Below are 18,362 nucleotides of genomic sequence, written 5' to 3' on the forward strand. Positions count from 1 at the left end.
GCTGTACACGAATATGTGCGATAACCTCATACGGCTTAACCACCGTAAGCTTCTGCTCAAAATCTCGCACAAACTCCAACATATCTCACTCTGCTATCATCAGCGGAGCCGCAAACTCAATAGCCTTCTTATGACTCAACGCATTTGCCACAAGGTTCGCCTTGCCCGGATGGTAAGAAACATCGAACTTAAAGTCCTTCAATGTTTCCATCCATCGGCGCTGCCTCATATTCAAGTCACACTGCATGAAAATATACTTAAGGCTCTTGTGGTCGTAAAAGAGCTTGAACTCTTCACCATAGAGGTAATGTCTCCAAAGCTTTAATGCGAAAATGACAGCTGCTAATTCCAGGTCGTACGTAGGGTAATTCTCTTCGTGTTTCCTCAACTGACGCGAAGCATAAGCAATCACCCTGTCCTTCTGTATAAGGACATAACCCAGACTAACGCGAGAGGCGTCAGTATATATAATATACTTAACTCCTTGCTCTGGCAATACTAGCACAGGGATGGACGTCAACTTGTCCTTCAGCTCCTGAAAAGCTAACTCCGCCTTCTCATTTCAAGCAAACTTCAAATCCTTCCGTGTCAACTGCGACAACGGTCTGGCAATCTTCGAGAAGTCTTGAATGAAGCGTCGATAATAGCCTGCAAGACCCAGAAAGCTCCTTACCTCAGTAACTGAACCAGGCTGCTTCCAGTCCTGCACTGCAGCTACCTTGGCAAGATCGACAGCTATCCCTTCCTTGGACATCACATGTCCCAGGAACTTAACTTCCTCTTTCCAGAAATCACACTTCTTGAACTGCTTAAAGAGATGATTCTTCCTAAGAGTATCCAAAACCGCTCTTAAGTGCTCCTTGTGTTCTTCCCGACTCGCAGAATAAATCAAGATGTCATCGATAAAAACAATGACGAATCAGAATAAGAATGGCCGAAACACCCTGTTCATTAGAGCCATGAACACGGCCGGTGCATTCGTAAGACCGAACAACATCACAAGGAACTCATAGTGACCGAAGCTAGTCCTGAAAGCGGTCTTCTGCACGTCCCCATCCTTGACACGCAACTGATGATACCCTGACTACAGATTAACCTTCGAGAAGTACCGTACCCCCTTCAACTGATCAAACAGATCATCAATCCTGGGCAAAGGGTACTTATTCTTCACAGTTACCAGATTCAGCCTACGATAATCAATACATAATCGCAAGGAACCATCCTTCTTCTTCACAAACAAGACAGGTGCTCCCCAAGGAGACACACTAGGCCGAATAAACCCAATTTCAGCAACCATCTATCTGCTTCCTCAACTCCTCCATTTCACTCGGAGGCATACGATAGGTGGGCAATGAAATGGGCGTCGCACCAGGCATGAGATCGATAGCAAAATCAATCTCGCGCTGAGGAGGTAATCCATGAATCGACTCAAACACACCTTCAAACTTCCGAACTACCGGCGTGCTAACAAACGCCGATTCAGCCATACAGCATTCACAACACAACTTCAAAGATAAACAACATGCATTCCATTAAACAAAATTGTCGCAATACAAGTAGTGCAGCATTACATGAATCACGATAGGGAAAGCATGTGAACTACAACATCTAAAACTTCAAACAACCACAAACAACTACAAACAACTCCAACTACAAAGCCAACAATGGCTACACACAGAAAGAAAACAACAAACAAAGCAAAGGACGACCACAACAACAACTACTCGTCGGAATCAGGAGATGGAGGCGGGGCACCCTTATCCTGCAAGCAACACAAGATAGACTTCAGAGTTCGAGTCACCTTCTTAAACTTATGCTTCACAAGGCCTCGAAGATCAATGATATCCTAGCGTAGAACAACCTGCCCTTCTTCAAGCCGTGCAATACGGGCATCCCTGGCAGCCTGATCTGCGCTCTGCTCTGGTGCCACAGGAGAAGAGCTATCACTCGTATCCTGTGCCTCAACCTCCTCCTCGTCCTGCTTTGATTCTTCCTCAATCTCAGCACCACCTTCAGCATAACTCTCTTCATCATCGCTCTCAGACTCATCCTCACTCTCTGAGGTGAGTCGACCAAAACCAATCTCCATCTGCTTAAGGGTCGTCAGATTAATGTGACGAACCGAAACCGGCTTCTCTGCCCCAAGCCTATAGCCAAACTCATGTGCAAGCTTGCAAATGAGGCGGCCAAATGGAAGCGACTCGGTCCTCCTAGTCGAACGAGCGATGAGAATAATCTGACGCAAGATGTACGTCGGCACACACAACTTCGCTTCTTGCCCCATCTGATATAGAAAATCTACCATCGGGCGCGTACACTTGCTGCGGTTGCTCCACCTTGGATATACATTGAACGTACATATATGGTGAAGCAAACGGAAGTCGTCCGTCATGTTGTTAGGTTGCCATTCGACCAGACGACCACACAAGGATCGAGTGCGACGATCCCTCTCACGCATACTGTTCAAATTCTTCTCACTGGCATGCACCTCACCAAGTGGCATATTCAGGAGTCGAGATATCAAAGCGACATTGACTATAGCCTCCCGACCGCTACCACAAGGAATCTTGAACTGCAGAGGCTCCAGTGAAGGATCACGAATATTGGCATAAAAAACTCGAATAATACTTGCATTCACGCGATACTCACCTTCAAACAAGGGACACCAACCAGCCCCTTTCAGGCGCTCCAACAACAAAAACTCGCCATACAGCTGCGGATCAACATGAGCCTCAAAAAGGACTCTACGGCCTTTATAGACTCCATGTGACAACTCCGCCAATAGGGTCCTACCAATGGGAGCTCGAGGATCGAGGTCTCGCTTGGTCTGAAATTCATGAATGGCGGATGTGCTCGCGGCGGCACCTCTCGGCCTCCGTGCATGAGTTGGGCGGCTAGGCCTGGCTTCATCCACGGGGGCCCTCTTCTTCCCCATCAAAGAAAGAAGGGAGGAAATGGAAAAGATGGCCGTGATGAACTCAAAGAGGGCCATGAGAAAATGAGAGAAAGAGAGAAATAGGAAAAAAGGTGAAGCTTCCACACACTTGAGATCCTAAAGATGGATTTGAGAGCCCAAATGAGAAGGAAAAGGTATGAAATCAGTAATGGAGGTGAGGGTTTTAAGGTGGGGTGATAGGGTTTGCACGAAAATGGAAGAAGAAGAAGATTTGGAAGAGATTTGGAGAAGTTTGGAGAAGAACTTGAAAGAAAAGAGAGCTTGGGAGGGAGGATTATGAAGGAAGTAGGGTATAGAAAGGGTTTAAAGCAGTGATGGTACCAAAAGAAGTGGTTCGGACTCATCTACCACCACTGGGAGCAACCTCAGGAGCTGCCTCGGCCTCGACCTCGACACCAGCAGCAGCATCAGCAGACTCGGCGGCCTCGGCCTCCATGCCTTCAGGACCAGAGACATCATCATCGAATCCCGACAGATCAAGGTTGGAAAAAGATTTCTTTATCAGTTGGATGCGAGCTGTATATCCACTCTGATACAAGTGATCCCTTTCTTCTGCAAACTCTTGAAATTCAAGAAAGGCCTGCACAACCCGATCCTTGGCCTCCCTAGCCTCGTCAATGGCCCTCTGAATAGCCGCCTCGGCTTCAGCCTTGGTCCGAGCCAGCTAATCCGCGCAAGAGGCATGAGCTTGGCGGATTCACTGACTCTCTTCTTGAGCCTCCATCAATAGCGAAGCCACACGAGCACATTCGGCTTTGACGTCATCAGCGACCTTCCTAGCGAGTCCCAATTCACCCGATAGAATTCCAGCCCGGACCAAGGAAGCCTCGACTTTTGCTCCCGTCTTAGTTGCCTGCTTTTGAGCGGCAGTTAGATCCGAGCAGGCCTTAACCAAACAAGGGGCCAACTACAAAAGAAAAATGTGAGGCTAGACTGAGTCACCAATAGAAGAAATCACAAACACAAAACAAAGAGAGAAAAATCACCGACGTTACCTTAAGAAGTATCTTCGCCGCATGACCAAGAGTTTGCAGCAAAGAGTTGTTGTAAAGACTAATGAAGTCACTCTCGCTCCCATGAGCGATGGCCCAAGGGATCATCTCTGATACCACTTGTTGGAAAGGTGAAGGCTCTTGTTGAGTCATTTCCCCTCCTGAAGTGTCCCCTCTCTGCTCCTCTCTTAATTCCGAGACTCACTTTGTAACGGGTCCCGGCTCAGAAGCCACTTGAGACTCGGCAGGAGCCACTCCTACCTCTTCCGCCCTCTCTTTGGGGTCAGAAAGTACGACGACGGACGGGACGACCGGAGCAGGGGCGACTAGAGCGGATGGCTCCTTAGCCTTTGGAGCCGTCTTCACCTTCTTTGAAGGCCAAGGCTCCGACAGAAGCACCGACCACGGAGGAGCCTTCATTTTTTACGCCGGTTTAAGAAAGGGTCGAGCTTTAGCCATCTCTGTATCAGATAAGGTAAAGAGTTAGAAAAAATCTAATAAAAATGCGTCAGAATAAATAAAGGATACCTGTTACAGCAGAGTCTAGGCCCGAGAGAAGAAGACGCTCTGGTTGAAGAAGAGCCTTCCAAGACCGATCTTCCGGACTTAGCGCCTTCGGATCCTTGATCCGAGCTAGAGCACCAGTTCCTAGCTTCGACCTTCTCTTGGGAATATCTGCAAAACGTGTTCAGTCAGGCTTCGGAATATTAAAACAAAAAAGATACGGAGAAAGGAAATGTCGAGTCACCTGCTTCAAAAAATGACCGAGGAATACGAGACTCGAAGTGCCCAGGCTCGGCAGTCTCCCAGCGACCGCATGCCCAGAACCACCTCTCTCTCCAGTGTTTATTGGAGGTAGGAGGGTCGGTTATCAAAGGACCGCCCTTGTTCCGCCAAGCGCACAAGAAGTACCAGCCGGGTTGTTGAGGGTTTGGTCGTACTTGGTACAAATAAAGGAACTCATCCATAGTCAGTGGGGGTTGCTCTGTCTCGACCCACAACACTGAACATCCGAATAAGTTCCTCCACCCATTCGGCACTATCTGCCGAGGAACGATTTGGAGTCGGGACAGAAAATCCCGAGTAACGGGTTGGATGGGCAGATGTAAGCCACATTGCAATGCAACTTGAAAAATTGCGACCATCCCAGCAGGAAGATGGTCAGACAATTCACTTGGAAGGGGGAGAAGAATAATAACTGAGTCAGGGACATGATACCCGACTAAGATCCTGTCTAAATTCGCTTCAGTTAAAACTGATGGGATCGGACCCTTCTGATCGTCTCTAACTTCTCCTCCCTCGGCAGCATTTCCCTCTTTGTCTGCCGACTCAACGGCCCTGGCCGACCTTCTGAGAGGAACCGATTCAGTGGTTTCCTCTAACTCCTCATCCTCTTCTTCCAAGTTATCCCCAGGGAAACGGGGGTTAAGTCTCCCAGGGGCAGTCACCAGAGATGCCCCTCCACCGAAAGGACCTGCTGAAGCAGGACGTTCCGCTGAAGTTCTAGACTTTCTTTCAGAAAATCGGAAAGCTTCGTTGGCACAAATCGCCATCTCCGCCAGTAATGAGGGTGATTTCAAGACATTCCAAAGAAGTCCCGTTTCGTCCTCATCACCGAAAATTCCTTCCCGGGGACTTGAAGAATGCACTACCATTAAAGAGTCGAAAAGGAAATGGAAGAAAAGAAAACTCACCGGAGAGGCAAAAAGCTCACAGTTGGGGAAGTAAAAAGGAGAAGAAGGCGAAAGTAATAGAGGAAGTGGCAAAACGCAAAGACAGGCAGGGAGGAGGAGAAAGGAAGAAGAGAAAACGGGAAGAGAAGGCACGCGCAAAAATGGAAAACAAATCCCGCTCTCCCCTTTTATACCCAAGCTAAATGGCAATGACATTTAAGGAGGAGTCAAATCGACGCCTGCTTCGACTCCCCCACCTAACACGTGGCGCACGCTGACTGACGCAAGTAACGCCCTCGCCACGCGTTCGATGCTCATAAGCGGACGAAACGTTTTGACGGCTGTCAGCTCGTGCGACCTTGAGGAACGAACTGATGCCAATTAAGTACGACATAAGAAGCATTAAATGCCCTATCATAACCTCGGTCTCCAGAACACACCGACTCAGAAAAAATCATTACTCCTTAGTGTCGACATAGCTAACACAAGGAGTAGGGGGCTTACTGTTGGGGAAAAAACATCAAGTCCGGAGACCCAGTTATGGAATGGACCAACTCTATCGGCACCGCCCAAGAGTCCGAGGCAACGTGTTGGACTGAGACGAGATAAAGCCTAGAGGAGAGACTTAGCTCGGATTCCTGGGAAATGAATCCCAACCGAGACCTTAAGAGTCAGGAGCCCTAGGCAAAGTAAAACACAAAGTTGGCTCAGTTAACGAGGCAGCAATGTCTAAAGATGCCGATTGAGGCCTTAAAGCTAAAAGCAACCTGACCAACCATAAAACCAACCCATACAAGGCCGGTTACGGTGTCAGTTATCAGATTAAGGAAGAACGTCCGCCATAAGCCGATCCTGTTCCGTCCAACAGGAGGCAAAAAACTTTATCTTTGCAGCCAGTCGAGACTCGTCTGTTACTTGAGTCGGTTAAGGCCGAGCCGAGCGATGAAGAAACGGTGTAAGCTTAAATACCGCTCCGAAAATTTTGTGAAAGGATTCTCGATCCCGAGGATCTTGAGATCGGGAAGCATCCGTAAGCAGATTACGACTAAATCAAATCTCCTATAAATCAGGAAGAGAATCCCTATACGGCAGAATCCTCCCTCTACTATAAATGAGAGACACTTCAAGGGTGAAAGGTATGCAAAAACTCTCTCCCCTAAACCTCCAATACTACAAGACCCAGATTCCTATCTTGACTTTGGCATCAGAGGGTCCCTGCTTTAGCCAAGGTCTCCTTTGTCTTCTTCCTGTGCAGGCTCTCCCTTCCCTTGCTCTTATTTATAAGAATAAGGTACAATATTCTAAGGAATTACCCTATTTAATAAACCACATATGCCACTCTATTACTCCTCAAGCTAGAGCATGAATCCACTATGCACGGCTTGGACACAATCTTAAAAAGATGACACCCAACGACACCCTTAATTTATGAAGACAATATCCAATTGATTGTGAGACGCCAGGTGAGAAGTACTAATGATGCTAACCATCAGCCTTTCAAAGATAAAATTACAATAAATTTTGATGTATTTGGTGCACTCGAGATGCATGGTATTAGAGGTGACAGGTGGGCCCCGCATGTTTCCAGGGCCCTCCCGAATGTGTATGTGTCGGTTTGCTGGGCTTCGGGTGCTTTTTGTTAGCCTGTGTGCCCCTATCTTTGTATAATCAGATCTCAGCAATGGAAAGTTCTCTTTAAAATAAATAAATAAGAGGCGATATAAATTGCTGTTGGGTTATGACAAAAGAGTGGTACAATAGACCTAGCAAGAGTGCTCAGTTCCAAGAAGAAAGGAGCACAACCAATTGACTTCATTAGTTATGTTACCCATGACCATATACCCTGTTCCAGTAGAAGAGTGAGCTACATGGCTTGTTTCTTACTCTTCTAAGAAACAAAATTATGCCTAACAAACTTATAGAACCTACCAGTTGAACAGTGATTAGTAGAACAACCCACCCAATTGGCATCACAATATGCTTAAACATTGACATGGCCACGATTGACATACAAAAAATAATGTTTTAGATCTATCTATAACAGAGTTTGTCGATGACATCTTTTGACCACTCGATTTCATCGAGAAGATGTCGATGCCATCAACAAATGCTAGATCCCATTGAGAAAAATTGAAAAATTCCTGTTGATTGCCAAACATCAATAATAGACAAACAAAAGATCTCCTCAAGTGCACTAATAGTTAAATTTAATCAATTTTTTTTTATTTTTTTTGGAAACGAGATTTCACTGATAGACAAAGGGTTTACAAAAGGGGACTCAGGCTCTAAAATAATAAGTTTAGTTGGCTATTATCATATATAAGGTACTTGTCACATATATCTTTCTTCCATGGTAGAGACAACTACTTACCATTGTAGCCTCGTGACTAACAATGGTATTGACTAAAATATGGTGATGGATGGTGATAGATTCAATTGGTACATCATAGCATCAAATAGAAGAAATTTTCACAGCCAAAACCGCTTAAGGAGCTGTGTAATAACAACACTGTGTTGGTCATGTTACACAGCGCACTACCCACGTTCGTGCGGATAAAAGATAACGGTCACCAACATATGGCATCATGAGAGGAATTCTCATCCATGTACTAGGAGCAGGACATGTGCTTAACCAATGACAAACAATTAGCATACATTGTGTTGCTTAACAACCCATAACTATTTATGGATCTTGATGATTATTTACAAATCAAAAAATATGAGGAGTGGCTACAAATATCTCTCTCTAGCTACCACTTCAAAATTCTATTAAATAAGAGGAAAATTGAAGAGCTACAATCCCTTGCTAATTTAACCTAGCATAACTTTGCAGCATAACGCTGTTTATCTTATCTTAGCTTATCCTAACTTAGGAGTAATGTAATCTAACATGTCTACACAATTATGTTGGACCAGCTTTACCTTGGGAGTATTGTACTCAATCCATCTATGCTTCCATGCTAGACCGACTTAACTTAGGAGTAGCGCAATTCCCTTTGTCTATACTCAAGTTATTAGGTCAAAGAAGACATTTTAGTAGTGTAATTCCTTTTATTTACGCTCAAGTCGCTAGACCAAAGAAGACTTTAGTTTTAGGACTTTATCATCTAGACTCAAACACTAGATCGCTAAAAATTATCTTTGTAAGTTTTTATTGTTATTTTTTTATCAAAGCAATTTTATTCCTTTTATCAAAGCAATTTTATTCCTTCTATTCTCACATTGCGTGGCTTTTTTTTAAAATTATTTTTACACACGCACACACACCCCACACACTCACGCTAGTGGAATTTCACCACCTATGGGTACTCGAACCCTTGACCGGGTGTTGAAACTCCTGAGAGTCTACCACCCGAGCAAGGGTAAAGACCCACATTGCGTGGTTCTTTCAACGGAAAGTCAAAAAGAACTCATTAAATATACGACTGAACTGCGTACTTCGATGTGTTACAAATAACTGTTTTGTCTCAGTACTTCGGATTATAAATGTTCGGTTTCGGTTGGGACATTAAGCTCGGGCAGTCCAGACATCATGCACATGTACGGACGACCATATTTGAAGCCAGGCAACAATTTTTCATAGAATGACAGGAATGCACCTAATCAGAAGGGCAACTCAACCCCATGGATTCGAAAGCCTACCGATGTCTCGTTTGCTTGAAACAGCACATGATTGTCCTTGAACTTGGCGTGGTCGTGCTCGTGCTTGTACAGTTTCCTCGAGTAGCATTCCGCGCACACTTGGAAGAGCTTACGCCTATTGCTCTTGTGATTTTTCCAGCACTTACAACAGCAATAATACAAGTCCTCCACTAATCCACTGCAACAATCACATATCGGCCTATAATTGATGATGTAGAAGTAGGTTATGAACTCGTGGAACTCGATGGAACCGTTCCTGTCCTCGTCGATCTCGGCAAAGAGCCATATTTTCTCACTAGTGGGCATGACCTTGTCGATGAGTTTCAGAAACTCACCCTTCGATATCTTTCCATTCTTGTCCTCGTCCATGCTGTGGAATTCCGTAGTCATGCGGTTCCTTTCCTTATCCGATAAATGATTGTAGTAGACTAGTGCGGCTTGTTTGATTCCTTCCATCGATGGGAAGATTCAACTACTGCAAGAGGAAAGATGAAGGGTGGTTGTTGATGGGTTTGTTTTAATAGCTGTTATCATGTGCTCGCTCAACTCGACTCATTCTCACAACTGTGTCGTTGACTTAAGGCACTCGGTATTAAAATAAAGAGGCAGAATCCACCTCAAAGCTTTGTAGGTCAAGCTTAACCTATAGCGACATGTGTGTGGTCCACTGTGATATATTCATGACATCCAATCCATCCATTTTAGCTCTCCTCATTTTCTTCTTGGTACCTAGAAATGGGACTGATCCAAAATTCTAGTGGGCCACACTACTTAACATCACGTCTAAAACCCTTAGAATCACTTGGTGTGGCCCATCTGAGTTTTTTCAATAGACTGCTTTTGAGGTATCCATTCACCCCTGTTGGACTCAACGTCTAAATGGGTTCGATGAAATATACAAAACACGGAGGGCCCTGCATATAATCTAGAGATGGGAGTTCTCATCACAACTGTTCCTTGTAGTGTGGTCCACCTGAGGTTTGGAATAACTTGAATTTTGGGCTAGATCGAGAAACTGTAGAAGTCGCACATGTTGGACGGATTGGATGTTATAAACATACAAAGGTGGGCTCCCTACACATGGGGTTGTAGGTTAAGCTTAACATACACAGGATCTGGTCGAGACCAACATCAGGGTCTGTAGGACTGAACTACATGCTCATCAATCCGCAACATCAGGGTCTGTCGATGGGCGAGGTTGGCCTGTTAGGCTTTTTGTCTGGCTTGGGCTGGAGTATGAGGCCTATGGGTTCAGCTTCAAATTCAGGCCAGTTTTGAATCCGGCGGATTTGGACCGTGTACAACAGCCCAATATTAGCTAATCCAAGTCCACCCGACTTATTAGGGTTTGCAAGGGCAAGTTTATATTATACACAATTTTCGTAAAAATCCTTATTTATGTTAGCCATCCCTGGCTTGGGTCTATGTTTCCGGGCTATCCAAGGCCGTATTATTCGACACGAACCTGAACCCGAGCTTGGAGGGTTGGTCCGTTTGGCAAATTATCTTATGGTGGAATAGAAATTGAAGGAACTCTCTCCTAGGCCATGTCGTGCCACAGAAATATCCCTGTGGCGAGAAATCTGATTTCATGCCGACTGCAAAAATAGCCTCGCTAATCTCTGGTAAAGGCCCGATCCGAGTCAGAGCCATGCCCCGGGTAACACCTTAGGTGGACCACACCACAGGAAACAGTGGTGATTGAGTGCCTCACCAATAAAAATTTCAAAGGGCCGGTTTTTGTAATGTTTATTTGCCATACGACCTGTTGATAATATGAGGAAGACATGGATGAAGGGAAAATACAAAGATCAGGTTGATCCAAAACTTTTGTGGCCCATAAAAAGTTTTTAACAATCATTCGTTACTGTTTTTAGTGGTATGGTCTACCTGAGATTTAGATCTTCTTTAAGGTTAGGGATCTTGTCTTAAAATGAGTTGGAAAAACAGATGGACCGGCTGGACATACAACAAATACATCAAGGTAGGTCTAACATGGTTAGGGTAACACCCCACTAAGGTGTTATCCGGGTAACAGATAATACACTACCGATGGATAAAGGCAAAATCTCGTACCTGAAAGCGTCGGAGAGAGAAGCGTTTTCTGAAGATGTTGCGGAGCTAGGGAGGAGAGAGTACCTGCAAGCGTCGGAAAAATGAAAGTTGGGACGGAAATGTCCGAGTAAAGAAGAGGATATACTTCTTAAGCTTTAATGGGACGCAGAGAGAGAGAGGAACGGAAAAGTCAAGTAATGAAGAAGAGAACATTGGATGGTGTACGACACACCACCGACCTGGCTGATGTGGGTACGTGTCGTGCGATGACGAGATTGAAGTAGAGTTGTACGAACAGTTCAAAGGATATCAAAGTTGAGTCGGGATCCTCTGTTATCAGGTCAACCGAGAATTCCTGGAATTCTCGGTTGACCTGATGACACAGGATCCGGTCTCATCAAAGTTACATGTGCCCTGTACCCAAATTGTTCATGCAATTTAAGAGAGTTCATTTTAAAGCATTGTGCTGGGAATGAGCCGTATCCAAAGTTCAAGTGAATACAAAAAAATATATATGTGAGACAATGACTCTTACCACTAAAACATTAATAAGGCTCACTATAACATATATTTTCCATTTTATTTGTTCATAATGTCACCCATATTAGATGAAGAGGAAAAACAAATATTATATTGAATTAAGCCTTATATGACCCCAAAAGAGTATCAATGGTAGACACTTATTCTCTCACGGCTTTTTGCAGTGGTCAACTTCTTTGGATCTGTCTTTTTTTTTTTTTTTGCTCAAAACTCACCACTAGCTCTCTAAATGGACCCAGCTAATCCATTTCCTGTTTACATGGGACACAGATTGCACTCTTGGGAAGCAGATTGGCTGGTGTACCACACATCACCGACTTAGCTGGTGTGGGCAGTGTCGTCCAAGGACAAGCACTGATGCTCCTTCAGCTCCCACTTGTAAGAATGGCTCGCACTTGTAAGAATGGTCAAAGGAGACTTAAAGTAACATGAGCCTCACAATGATGTAATTATTATATATTACGCCCTTATTCATTTTGCAAGATCGTTTTAGAGCATGATTCCAAGAATGGGTCAAATAGAAGTGAGACTGATTAATTGTAGGGCCTACCTTAATGTTTATTTTCTATCCAATCTGTTTATAAGGTCACACAACATGCATGGATGAAGAGGAAAAACAAATGTCATATTGATCCAAAACCTTTGTGACCCTCACAAGGATTTCAACAGTAGATGTTCAAACCCTCCACTGTTTTTTACAATACTGTGGTCCGGGAGATCTTTAGATCTATCTTATTCTTTGGTTTGGCTCGAACCTTAAGATAAGATCACCGAATGGATGAATTGGATATAACACATGCCTCATGATGGGACCCACATAATTTGGTGACATCAACACACCAGCTAGATGAATGGTGTGTGGTACACAAAACAATCCACTTTTGCACTCACGTGCATCTCTATTTCACAACTTTTTTCAAAGGGTTTGAATATGTGCAGGAAATTCCTTAGAAATCGGATCCTCAATTGCCACAAGCGGATTAGTTGGCTACACACCACCAATTTGGCTGGCGGGAGTACCCGTGGTTAGGGGTATACATTGGGCCGAACAGAGCCGAACTGGGCTCAATCCAGCCTGAACCTGGCCCGGCCTAGTCACCGAGCCAACATGTTCAGCCCAAACCCGGCCCGGTCAGCAATCGGGTGAGTTCGAGCCAGTTTCGGACCCACGATTTGGACGGCGTGGATTGTTGTAAATGGTTAGGGTAAGAATTTAGGAAAAAAATAATATATATATATATATATATGGCTGAGTCGGGCCAGGTTAAGTCGGGTTTCGAGTCGAGTCGAGCTGAACTGGAACTTATCCGAACTCGGCCGGAACTCAATTTCGGGCCGAAGAAAATGGCCCATCCCAACCCGAAGTCAGTTCCGGGTCGGGCCGAGTCGAGCGAGTTAATCAGGCTAGCCCAGTTCATGTACAGCCCTACCGGTGGTGCGATTACAACTGCTACCTCGAACACCAAGTTGTGCTCCCAATTAAAAGGAGATCAAAGCTACATAGCCTCCAAAATGATGTATTTTTTATTTCCACACCATTCATCCATTTTTTGAAATCATTTTAGAGCACAACTCAAAAAATGATTCAAAGTTAAAGTGGATCACATCACGAATAGCAATGGGGATAATGATTTTCTCCATTAAAATGTTCATAGGGCTTACTATAATGTTTATTTTCCATCCAATTTGTTCAAAATGTCACATAGACATGGATGAAGAGAAAAAACAAATATCATATTAATCCAAAACTTTTATAACCCCTGAAGAGTTTCAATGGTAAACGTCCTATCCCCCACTTTTTACATTATGGTCCACTTGATCATTGCATATATTTTAATTTTTGGCTGGAGCCTTACTATAATCTCACGAAAACGGAAGTACGGTTGGAATATAATACACACCATATGATGGGACCATAGAACTCGGTGACATAAAAACACAAGCCAGATTGGTGGTGAGTGGTACACCAACCAATTCGCTTCCACACTAGTAGGAAAATACTGATTGTTGCAAGTTAATTGGACGCTATCATCGACGCACTCCGTTAAATGAAGCAGAAAATGTCAATGATAAGGTGGACCAATCAAGATGCAAGGAAGGAAGCACGATTTTTCCGGGTTGCGGCAAGCAAAGGATCCAGATTCAATTCCTTTTGCATCCGGGAATAGAGAGATGTAAATCCACAAGGACTACGCGAACACATGCCCGACTGGTACACCTAAAATCTAGTTCATATCTCGGGTGGGTCACACTTACATGTTCTTAAAGTCAGGCTCGTCGCTCGTTAGGTGAGTTGACGTGTTCATTAAATGTGGACGGCTGGTTACTCTTTTTACCATCCAGTCTTTGTGGTGAATGTATGGCCCACCTGATGAGTTGATCAACCACCTATTTACCAATCCAATCCGTTGATATGGAAATCTTAGAGATCGGAAGATCCTAAGCTTTGGAGCAGTGGCTTACAAAAAGATGGTCTGGGAGACGGTGCATATTCAAACGAAAAGATACCTAAATGATCAAAGGGCCTAAACATTCGAATGTGGAGATTTTCTTTTTGGGGTGGCAAGCATTCACAGTGAGGGCCATCATATAAACATGCCTCCAGATGTACAAAAAATTCTTCCATCAGCTTAATTTGAGGATGCTTGTTGATAGGGGTGAACATGGGTCGGTTCGGTCCGATTCTAGGGTGAAACTGGAACCAAACCGTTCATAACGGTTCTACGATTTTTAGAATCGGAACTGGAACCGAACTGTTGGCCCCCTAGAACCAAACCATTCATAACAGTTCTATGATTTTCGGAACCAGAACTGAACCATTAGCCCCCTAGAACCAAATCGGAACCGGACCGTGAAAAATGGTTCGGTTCTGGATCGGTTCCACGATTCCAGAGAAGGACGGCCAGCGAGGGATGGCCAGAGAGGATTGGTTCCACAATTCGGATTGGTTCCCAATTCAGTAACAGACTGTGACCCAATCCCTTGCTCGAATGTAACCTGCCCGAAACCATACCTAATCATCACTGTTTCTAACAAGACTACACCCGTTGTTCGAGAAACCCCAACCAAACACTATTGGAACCACTATCATTACCGGCCGTCATATGACTTTACGTTCACCGCCGTTGCCCAAATATGCCATCTGTTGCTAATGCTCCATTATTGAACTCGCATCCAACGGTAGCATCATTTCTGACACATCCAATCCTATTAATCCCATGTTAATCTTTGAGCAACCCTTGATATCCCTCATCATCTCCAATCCCCGTCACTGTTTATTCCCGAATTGGTTCTGGATCAGTTCCATGATTTAGATCAACGGTTCGGTTCGGTTCTACATGGCCCTAAATCGGAACCGAACCATATCCAACGGTTCTTGGAAATTTGGAACCGGAACCGAAATTGGTGCAGTTTAAAGCCGGACCAAACCGGACCGTTGGATTGGTTTCGGTCCGGTTCCACGGTTCTACTGGTTAGATGTGCACCCCTAATTGTTGACGGACGCGGATGGTGTCCTGTGCCCACCCGGACGATAATCAATCCGTGCAGGGACCTGTGGAGCCCATCATGTTGTAATTGTTTTATCTACGTTGTTCATCATTTTTCTTCTGATCATTTTAAGATATTATCCAAAAAATGAGGAAGTTTTAAGGTTTAAGTGAACCACAAAGTGGGGATTGAACTTCCACCATTAAAAACTCCTTGGGAGCGGGAGAAGTTTCGGATCACGCTGATATTTGTGTTTTCACTTCATCCACGTCTAAATGACCTTGTGAGTATGTTGGATGGTAAAAAAAAAAATCACGGTGGACCTTAGAAAGGTTTCAACGGTGGGTGTCGTTATCACTGCAGCTTCCTTTGGTGTGGTCCACTGGAGCTGTGCACGAGCCTCATTTTTAGGGTTAAACCTTAAAATGATCTGAGAAAATCGATTAACGGAGTGGATAAAACACTTGCATCACAGTGGACCCCACAGAGCCCTGCCCGGACGGATTACCGTCCAGGCGGGGGTAGGACGCAATCCGCGTCCGCTTGTTGACGTCTTGATGAGCAGTACCGTATAAACCCCGTAGTTGAAAGCCAATTAGGACACGCTATTGACTCTATGAAGTGGATGGTTGCTGAGCCTATCTTAGGCGAGCGGACGGGGCTGCGCGGCACACGTGCCAAAGTAGATTCTATTTGTGCGGGATCCAGGCCATCCATAGGGTAGAGCACATCATGATCATGCAGTAGATGAAGAAGTCAGGCTGGTTCGCCTTAGAAATAGATCATACATATATTGAACATGGACCATTGGTTATTTTTTAAATCCATCGTCTTTCCTGCCCAAGTGCGTCCCACCTGATGAGTGGCCTAATTTGATTCTCATGAACATGCCTATGGTGTGAGTAACCCGTGGAATGGCCCAGATCTTCACAGGTCTGCCATGTGGCACACGCGTGGTCGAGTTCCCCATTCGTCTCATGCGAGAGAGTACACTATAGCTGATTCACGTGTTTTTGACATTCTACGCAGTTCCCACTCAAGGCACGCATAGCAAACATCTGGTGATCGGACCCGTTCATCTGGCAGGCTTAAAATTTTGCACAATAAATAAAATCACTAGTTTTGTAGAAATCATTCGAAATGCAGGTGCCATCTTGCAATTAGGATAGGTAGTGGGTCAGGTTTTGGTCCCATGGACCTGACCTATTTACTAAGATGCCAGAGAGTTCGAACCCGAAAATCTAGACCTGACTACTTCTCTAAAGGGGCAGACCGTGGCTCGATTTGGAAACAATTATTACGCCAAAGCCTCCATTCTGATTCAGTTCACTTAATGAGCCTCGTTTTAAGGCTCATTAGTATTATTTAAGAGGCTTGGGAATTATTCCAACAACTTGAGCTGAGTTTGAGTTATAAGTTATAATTTGGGAAAAGTTAGGACTGGGGTTCTCCATTCCCTCTCACTCAGTAAGGATAATAAGAACACTGCAGTCCATATAACACTAAACGAAATAATAACCAAACTAGATGCTGTCTTTTAGGGTAATTATTTTTCTCGCTGGCCGGAAACTTTGACAATAGAAGACGACTTTTAGGGTATGGACGGACGAAAATACCCCTCGGGCCCCTCGGGTTCAGCTGTTCAGCTTAAAAGCAGGTGAAAAAGGAAGGTTATTTTTGTCCGAAATGGGTTGTCCGTACAAACACAGGTCTACTTTGATTATCTATGTTTGTGGTCTGTCGAGGCCGGTAAGGTAGGTAAAAGGTGGGATCTACAGTAAAAAATTACCCACACTTAAATTAGAGCATGGGCGTTCATCATGCCCAGCTTATACACTATCTCTAAAAGATGAGGCCCGCTGACACCTTTTAAGAAGAGGTCAGCCAGTTGATTATCAGCTTTTTGCTGACAAGTGACATTCAACTTTAATATATTCGGCGCACTCATAGAACATCATATGAGAGGCAAAGTGACCTATTGCTTAATAACCACAAAAGAGTAGTACAACAGACGTACTAAGAGTATTCTGCATTCGTAGATTTAAATTGGAGATGGAGCCTTACGTGTGTGTTTTGTTTTTTTGCTTCTTTTTATTTTTTTTCCTTGTGTTTTTCCCTTCAACCTGCGCACCCACGCTATGTTGGGGTTGGTTATTCGAACCCATGACCTCTCCTGAGTATACGAAGCATGATCAGTAAGTGCCCAAATTATATAGAAGTAGCTCCAGATAGCATGTCTTTTAGCTAGGCAAGATCTAAATAGTGCAGGCCATCTGATGGAAAGATATGATCTCGCATACGTGTCTCATGTGACTGCGTGTTGATGGGTAATGTGCACGTCATCCATTGGAACCCAAAATACCGTAATATAATACAACCCATCTCTACACCGTATACGTAGCAGGGTGATATGATCCAGTGGCCCTACTACCGTAGATGGCTTATTTTTCAAATGATTTGAAAGTTAAGCATTTTTGTTTTCTACCGTTGCAACGAAGGCCGCCAATCAGATGACTAGAATCACCCCATCTATGGCTCTTTGACCATCCACACTAGGGAAGAAAAGATGGACGGTCCAAAATGATAAGTCACCGTGCCACATGCATAGTCTATTTAACAGTGATTAAGGAACTCAGTGAGTCGACCTGCGAGTCATGGCATTTTCTTTTCTTTTCACTCTCCTTTTCTTAAACTCAACTTGCTTGCTGACTACTTTTAGTGCGGACAGATACAAAAATCAAAACCCCATTGGGGTGAGTGGACATGGTTGATTCGGCTGGCAAACTGAGTCGCTCCAACTCGACTCGTTCTCACTGTGCCGTTGTCTGCGGCATGAAGTATTAAAATAAAGAGGAGGAATCCAGTGGTAAGCTTTATATATAGGTCAAGCTTAACCTAAAGCAAGATGTGTAGTTGGCATGTAAATGCAGTGATTCATATGTGGACAAGAAGAGCAATTTACACCTTTAGCAAACAGTTTCACTCTATACATGAGAATAAATGGCCTTAGTTTCA

Source organism: Magnolia sinica, chromosome 6 (assembly GCF_029962835.1).
Source record: "Magnolia sinica isolate HGM2019 chromosome 6, MsV1, whole genome shotgun sequence".
Lineage (NCBI taxonomy): Eukaryota > Viridiplantae > Streptophyta > Magnoliopsida > Magnoliales > Magnoliaceae > Magnolia > Magnolia sinica.